This window comes from Micromesistius poutassou (assembly GCF_964030765.1).
Source record: "Micromesistius poutassou genome assembly, chromosome: 5".
In the NCBI taxonomy this organism is placed as follows: Eukaryota; Metazoa; Chordata; class Actinopteri; order Gadiformes; family Gadidae; genus Micromesistius; species Micromesistius poutassou.
In genome coordinates, this window is record NC_140275.1 from 19,156,159 (window position 1) to 19,164,756 (window position 8,598).

An 8,598-nucleotide genomic window follows, 5' to 3' on the forward strand; every position below is an offset into this window, starting at 1 on the left:
TGGCCGCTCTCCTTAACCTTCTATTACTGGACACTTGTCTGCAGTGTTTGTTTGCTGACATTTGTCCTCATGGGGAGAGTGATGCAGACGGACAGAGTGGACACTGACTGAGCTGATGCAGGGAGGAGAGGTTCTGACGGGTCTTGAAGGACTTTAGAACGTACCACTCTGGTGTGGGGGGCAGCTTCTGCTGGCACAAGCCCAGAGTTTGTGTGTGCTGAATGAAGCACTTAACTGCTGGAGATCTTTTGTGTCCGTTTGACTCCATAAATGTAAAGTATAAACATTTTTTATACATTATCTGCAGGGGAAAGGGTCTTTAAAATATGTGATTGTGATTCCTGTATGAAGAAGAGAAGGGTTTGGTGTGCATAGTGAGCATCAGAGAGATGGATGGCCACTTACTTTGGAAGAGGACATTTTATACGTGGAAATAATTTGGACATACTTTGTCAAAATGTTGGCAAAGAATGAAAGAAAATAAGCCAAACTTGGTGATCACCAAGTTTGGCTTATTTTCTTTCATTCTTTCATTCATGGCTTCTTTTTCTTCATTCTTGGACAGCATTTTGTCCCTTTTGGTTTGATTTTTATCCCAACTTGTCTATTGTATCATAATAAAAACAAGATGTTGTTTAATTGATGAAAAGGAAAGGATTTGATTAAGATACATCTAATAGGGCTTCACTTGTGAACCAATCTGCTTGTGGAGGACTGGTCTCTACTGGCTTGTTGCAGCGATGTTGAATTCATTGAGTAAAGGAGAAAATGTTCTAAACTTAAGCACATCGGTCCCACAGAAAAGCTTCTCAGCACTCAGGCCACAGGAAATGAAATCACGACGCTGTTTTAAAAGGTTCTGCTTCATAAACACAGCCACGGCAGTAATGGGTGTGCGTTACTTTGCAGTGAACATCAAATAAAGCTTCAAACCCTGTTCCTGTTCCTGCTCTCATGTGCCTGAGGAGCTCTTCCTAGTCCTCAAAGCGGTGCAACTGAAGAGCAGGGAGCGTGTTTATCTCAGGGGAAGCTTTCGGTGAAACGGCAACAATTTGAACCCGCTTGATTTTATGTGGAAAATGCGAGGCGCGCCTGCAGAAACGGACCCCCGCACGGATCGGGACCATGTTGGGGGCAGATATTTTCCATGAAGAAACTTCATTACCTTGTAAACAGCCCGGCATTGTCATGTTTCAGATGCTAACCACCCTGTCTGGGGAGAATATCACTCGTTGGGGCTTTAATGGACATACCTTACTCCGTCTGCCCTGAGAACGCCAGCCCGCTGCCTCACCTCAAGAAAAGACTAAACACGCCCTTTGTGCAGAACACGTTGTGTAACCCTCCACTTTCATCTCGGCTCCACTCAGTGGAACATAATTAAAACCATGGCTGTGTCCGTTGACTCGCTGGCGACTCAGCGCTTTGCACAACATTGTGTCGTCAATGTGTTTGTGCGTGTGTGCGTATGTGTGTGTCCGTGTGCTAACGCAGGTGCGTGCCTGCGTGCTGGAATCTGTGTTTCATCCTGTGGCTGGCTGTCATCATGTGCGTGTGTGTGTGTGTTGCGTGTTGTGTGCGCGCATGTGCGTGCAGGTGCACGTTTGGATCTCCCTCCTGGTGAGGATGAGTCAGTGAGAAGTAGTGGCTGATTTATAGGGGATGTTTGTGAACGTGAAAGGGGGGGCCACCTGTGTGGGCAGGGGAATAAAGCGGCCATTGTACTGGCCGTGTGTGAGCCATTCTTGAAGTCTAAATCACTGGCTTCAACTCTTTGAGGTGAAAGTCTCTCTTTATAAGTGGCGGTCTCACATTGCTGATTTTAACCCCATCCCCCCCTCTCCGGTTTTTATGTGTCTATAAAACTGCTGACCTTTTCCAGTATCATGCCACACACGTTTGAGACGAATCAATCCTCCGGATGGGAGGCGGAACTCCTCCACATCTCTACGTGTTTACACTCCAGCGATAAGCAACGTTATATAGCCAGTGTTCATTTCCGTCTGCGTAGACACGCCGGGCTCAGACACGCCGGGCTCAGACACGCCGGGCTGGGCCCTGGACTGCTGTGGCCCCCGTGACTCCCGGTTCTCAGTGAGGGAGGGTTGGAGGGCGGGGGAGCAGGGGGGGAGATGATCTGCTACCAGACGCCCCCTCAACCTACAGGGGAGATGATCTGCTACCAGACGCCCCCTCAACCTACAGGGGACCTGATCTGCTACCAGACGCCCCCTCAACCTACAGGGGATTTCCCCTTTGGCTCGGCAGGAGAATGTTGAGCTTCTTCATGTGGTTTGGTGACACACACGTGACACATGACGTGTTTCTGTCACGTTCTGGATACGGAGGCCCACGTGGCACACTCATGTCACATACGTGGAGGGTATTATCATATCACTGGAAAAGCCTTGTGTTTAATATTTACAGAACAGAGAATAAGGAATGATTCACAACAGAATCCCGAGAGTCAAGTGATGCAGTCGGAGTCACTGCTTTGGTTTCCTCTCATACACGTTGTTATCTGTGAAGTGTGTGTGATAAGCGTGTCTTCAGGGCCATGTAGAACACCTCCCAGCAGGCTGTCAGGGATAGATAGTTCAACCTTCAAGCTCCACAGAGAAACGGGAACACTATAAGGCAACACAGAACAGAGATGGGTTGTAAAGGGTGCAAAAGTCTGGTTCTAATTTCATGTTCTAAAGTTTGGAACCTCGCGTTCCCTGGAGAGTAAAAGTTATTTTGGGAGAATATGAATGTAGCTGTTAATCAATTTAATGCCTCCCATAAACTTTATGTGTGTTCCCGTGAAGGGCTGGTCTTCATGAAGAATGAGGATAAAGACGATCTTCTCATGAATCCACCATGAAAAAGGGATATTTGTAGCTGAAGTGTAAACAGAGAGGAGCGCCACAGCTCCTAAATCCTAAACCTGGCTGGTCACTGGGAGACGCTGATGGGCAAATCGTACTCCAAACAGCAGCCTGGCCAGCGGCGCCGGGCCTGGCACGGCCCTGTTGTGCTGTCCCGTGTGCTGTCCTGGTGTGAGTCGGCGTGACATTGACCTTTGTTTCCACTCCGCATAATGAGCGCTCTCTGCCTCCCTCGGTCGTTTGATCCTTATTTATGACTGTCTTCCGTTTATTTTTGGAACATTTTGTTGCTTTTTGTTTTTACCCGCAACTCTGGGCTCTGGGACAGTGTTTGTATCACACCAGTGTGTGTGTGTGTGTGTGTGCGTGTGTGTGTGTGTGTGTGTGTGCGTGTGTGTGTGTGTGTGTGTGTGTGTGTGCGTGTGTGTGTGTGTGAGTGTGCGTGTGTGTGTGTGTGTGTGCACCTGAAAGCTTTAGCGTTCAACACTCATCGACTCACTAATCTTGCACGGGAAGTGGCAGGACTTCCTGTTCGCTCCACGTCACTTCCTGCCACGGTGGCGGCCTGCAGCATTGTTGCCCCCGCGCGTCTCTTCCTCCGTTCACACGCATGTTGACGCACGCTGCTAAGATGGACGCCGCCGCGGAGACAACTCTCTGGGAGGTGGGAGGTCATCACAGGGAAACGCTTTGTCACTGGACTGAAAGTACGGTTCTCAGGTACACGTACTTTACTTAAGTACTCATGTTTCTGACAACTTTCTACTTTTACCCCCTACATTTCAACACATATCTATACTTTCCACTACTGACGTATTCAACACAGTCTAGTTCTTTTTATTACCACTTTTTATTATCTCGCATCGTTTTCGCGCCTCATCAAGACTTGATTTCCCCCTGACCGGACGGGACAACAAACGCAGAAAAGACGATCTCCTGGTGTACATCACACACCACGTAGAACGACGGACATCACGTAGAGGACGCAGGCGAGAGGGAGACCCCACCGCAGAGCAATAGAAACCATAGAACTAGTGGCATTGGAGCGAAGTTTGTTTTGATTATTTTCAGTATATTTTTTAGAGGTTTAACCTAAACAGTCTTTGAATTATATCAATATGACGTGAGGTTTGGTTAGCTTTAAGCAGAAACAGCCGGTACAAATGTCAGAGGGATATTTATACTTTTAGACTTATAATTCCGTACTGATATACATTTACTTAAGTAAAGATGGTGAATCAGTATTTCTACCTTTACCAGAGTCTGTTTATACACACCTGTACTACAAGTACAAGTACCTGTACTTGAGTAAAGAATGTGGTGAATGTAGATGGCTGAAGGCATGGAGATGAGTTCAAAGACGTAGAAACAAAGAATGAGTGGTGTTGCTGTTTAGTAAAGACCACCAGGTGAGGGCCTTCAACGCACCACTACTACTACGACTACTATCACTGCCGTCCATCACTGCTGTCCTCTTTGTTTCCATGACGGGTGAGGAAGTGATACAGTTCAGCTGTGAGAACGGCTGCCTTCGTCAAAGCTGTCTTTCAATGAAGCGATGGTGACTAATGTGTGAGTGGGAAATATGCTTTCCTCTCCTGCCTTTGTGACTCAACCTGACAATCCCCTTTTATAACGAGGTGGAAGTCTTGGATGCCACAGAGATTGGTGCTTTCCCCTGGAGTTGTAGGTGCAAATCTCTTTTAATCATTACTGTGTGTGTGTGTGTCTGTGTGTCTGTGAGTGTGTGTGTCTGTGTGTGTGCATGGTTCTGATTCTGATTTGAATGTGCTTGTGTGTGTCTGCATGTGTGTGCATGTGTGTGTGTTCTTGTGTGTGTGCATGTGTGTTTGTGTGTGTGCATATGTGTGTTTGTGTGCTTGCATATGTGTGTGCATGCGTGTGTGTGTGTGTGTGTGTGTGTGTGTCTGCATATGCTTGTGTGTGTGTGTGTGTGTGTGTGTGTGTGTGTGTGTGTTTGTGCATCTGTCTGAATGTGTGAATGCGTGTGTGTGTGTATATGTGTGTGTGTGTGTGTGTGTGTGTGTGTGTGTGTGTGTGTGTGTTCCTGCTGAGTCACAGCAGCCTTGCTGAAAGGAGGCTACATCTCATCCTGCCACACGAAACAATCTCCCCGCTTTGAATCACCACCGCACATGCTCAGTGGCGCCTCAATAATTCAGGGGTCACTGGAGAACGTAGAGATTCCTACCAGGAACTGTTCCTGAAACCGTTTGGTCTCTGTTCAGTGACATGAATCATGACACCATAAAGTACTCTGACCTGACGGGACCTGACATCAGCACCTGCAGCGCAGTGTGTGAGTGAGGTCAGAACCGCTGTGTGGTGGAGCTGTGAGGAGCACATTCTTGGTGTGGGCCTCACACACATGACCCTTCAGAAGGAGATAGTTGGTCCATCTGGGTATTGGGTTCCACGGTGTCTTCATGTGGGGGGTAATCGGTGTGCTGTAGCCTCTCTGGTCCCAGTGCAGCTTCTCAGCCCCCTAATGAAGGCCAGACTGTGGGAAAGCTGGTAGTTAAAGTGAATGGGCTGTGACTCGCTGACAGACGCTCCCCCGGGCCCGCAGGACCCGGGCTGCTAACTCCAGTCCTCCTAGTCCTCCTGGTCCACCCAGTCCTCCTGGTCCTCCTGGTCCTCCTGGTCCACCCAGTCCTCCTGGTCCTCCTGGTCCACCCAGTCCTCCTGGTCCTCCTGGTCCACCCAGTCCTCCTGGTCCACCTCCCAGTCCTCCTGGTCCTCCTGGTCCTCCTGGTCCTCCTGGTCCACCCAGTCCTCCTGGTCCTCCTGGTCCACCTCCCAGTCCTCCTGGTCCTCCTGGTCCTCCTGGTCCTCCTGGTCCTCCTGGTCCTCCTCCTGGTCCTCCTGGTCCTCCTGGTCCACCCAGTCCTCCTGGTCCTCCTGGTCCTCCTCCTGGTCCTCCTCCTGGTCCTCCTGGTCCTCCTCCTGGTCCTCCCAGTCCTCCCAGTCCTCCCAGTCTACCCCTATATCTCCTCCCAGTAGAGCCTCCCGTCTTCAGCTTTAACATCAGAGGTAGGCCATGATGCAGGCTTTGCATTGGTAGTCGTTGTAGCAACCACCCAGAACACCATAGCAACCACCTGGAACAACTTAGCTACCACCAAGAACATCATAGCAACCACCCAGAACACCATAGCAACCACCCAGAACACTATGTCAACCATCTAGAACACAATACCATAGCAACCACCCAGAACACCATAGCAACCACCCAGAACACTATGTCAACCATCTAGAACACAACACCATAGCAACCACCCAGAACACCATAGCAACCACCTGGAACAACTTAGCTACCACCAAGAACATCATAGCAACCACCCAGAACACCATAGCAACCACCCAGAACACCATGTCAACCATCTAGAACACAACACCATAGCAACCACCCAGAACACCATAGCAACCACCCAGAACACCATGTAAACCATCTAGAACACAACACCATAGCAACCACCCAGAACACCATGTAAACCATCTAGAACACAACACCATAGCAACCACCCAGAACACCATAGCAACCACCCAGAACACCATGTAAACCATCTAGAACACAACACCATAGCAACCACCCAGAACACCATAGCAACCACCCAGAACACCATGTAAACCATCTATTGAATTGAATTGAATTGAAATGTCTTTAATGTCCCCAGAGGGCAATTTGGTTCACACCAGGTAGCCAACACATACACATTCGCACAAAAAACACATAAAAACATGGAATGATAAATAAATAAAAACACATAAATACATATGTACACTATATATATAAATAAATAAAAATAAAAATGCTGTGACATGGGCAGGGATGGAAGATGACATATAGTTTGTTGAGAAACCCAACAGCTGATGGTACAAATGATCTCAGGTATCTGTTAGACCTGGCACGTTTTGGGAGGTATACCTCCTTCCCGATGGTAGGAGGCAAAACTCAGAGTGTAGTGGGTGAGTGACGTTAGCCAAAATGGCCATTGCCCTCTGTGTGGCTCTGGCCTCATACACATACCCAATGCTGTTGAGGTCAGTGCCAATTATTTTCCGACATATGTTTACGTTGATTACACTCAAATTGCCAAACCAGCAGATCATAGCAAAGGTTAAAATTGACTCAACAAAAGATGAGTAAAAAGTTTTCAGAAGTGATCTGTCAACATTAAACCCCTTCAGCTTTCTTAAAAAAAGGGGTTTAATGTTGACAAAGCACTTCTGAAAACTTTTTACTCATCTTTTCTAGAACACAACACCATAACAACCACCCAGAACACCATAGCAACCACACAGAACACCATAGCAAGCACCCAGAACACCATGTAAACCATTTAGAACACAACACCATAGCAACAACCCAGATTACCATATCAACCACCCAAAACACAATACTACAGCAACCACCCAGATTACCATATAAACCACCCAGAACACAACACCATAGCAACCACCCAGATTACCATAGCAACTACCTAGAACACCATGTCCACCATCTAAAACACCTAGAGTTGTGTATGCCTAGAACAGCCATAAACAACACCATAGCAACCAACTAGAACACACTAGCAACCACCAACAACGCACTGGCAACCACCCAGCATACCATCCAGAACACCCTAAGAACCATCCATAACACCCTAGCAACTAGCCAGCATACCCTGGTAACCATCCAGAACACCATAGCAACCACCCAAAACCAAATAGAAGATCACACCATAGAATCCACTCAGAACACCCCACCAGTCTCAGAACAATAGCATCACCCAGAATACCTTGCTATAGGTACAACATAGCAACCATAAAGAACACCTTAGCAACCATACAGAACACCCCGGTCACCACCTAGAATGCCCTAGCAACCACCCAGAATACCGTAGCAACCACCCAGAACACCCTAGCAACAATCCATAACATCCTGGCAACCACTCATTGCATTCTAGCAACCACCTAGAACACCATGGAAACCACCTAGAACACACTAGCAATCACCCGGAACACCACAGCAACCAAACACTAGCAACGGTGCAGGACACCCTAGCAACTGTACAGAACGCCCTAGCAACCACCATACAACTAAAGATCTACTTCACGTCATTCTACTGTACATTCCCAATAAACCAGGTACTGAGAACTTTATCTTCAGCAAGCTTCACTCAGTAATTTCTCCAGAAATGTAACTATAATGATTCATTATAATTATTTAATTATGATTAGGATTATTTTTGTTATTGTTATTATTATTATCATTGATCATTATTTTAATATTATCATATTAAACTATATTGGAGTAGGATTTTTTTTATAATAGAAGTTGTCTGCGTGGTAACTGCACTTTATTAAGTTTTCAATCATTTCTCAGGCTGAATAAATACAGTAATTGCAGACCTGTACTGAAATGATGTAAGACCTTTGGCTGATGTCCTATGAAGCCCCAGCTTCACCACCACTGTAATTTGCCTTGCTTCTCGTCAGACAAATTTCACTCTAATTACACCGCAAAGCCTCTAATTAGCATCCCCCGATGTGCCTCCGAGCCCCCAAAAAACACAGAGAGAGCAGCGCTGCATGCCAGGTCTCCAGGATCCCGGGTAATGAGAGCAGCTCTGACTGCATGAGGCCTGGGCTTCATCTGGGCTGCTGCTGTTGCTGCTGTTGCTGCTGCTGCTGCCGCTGTTTCTGCTGCTGCTGCTGCTGC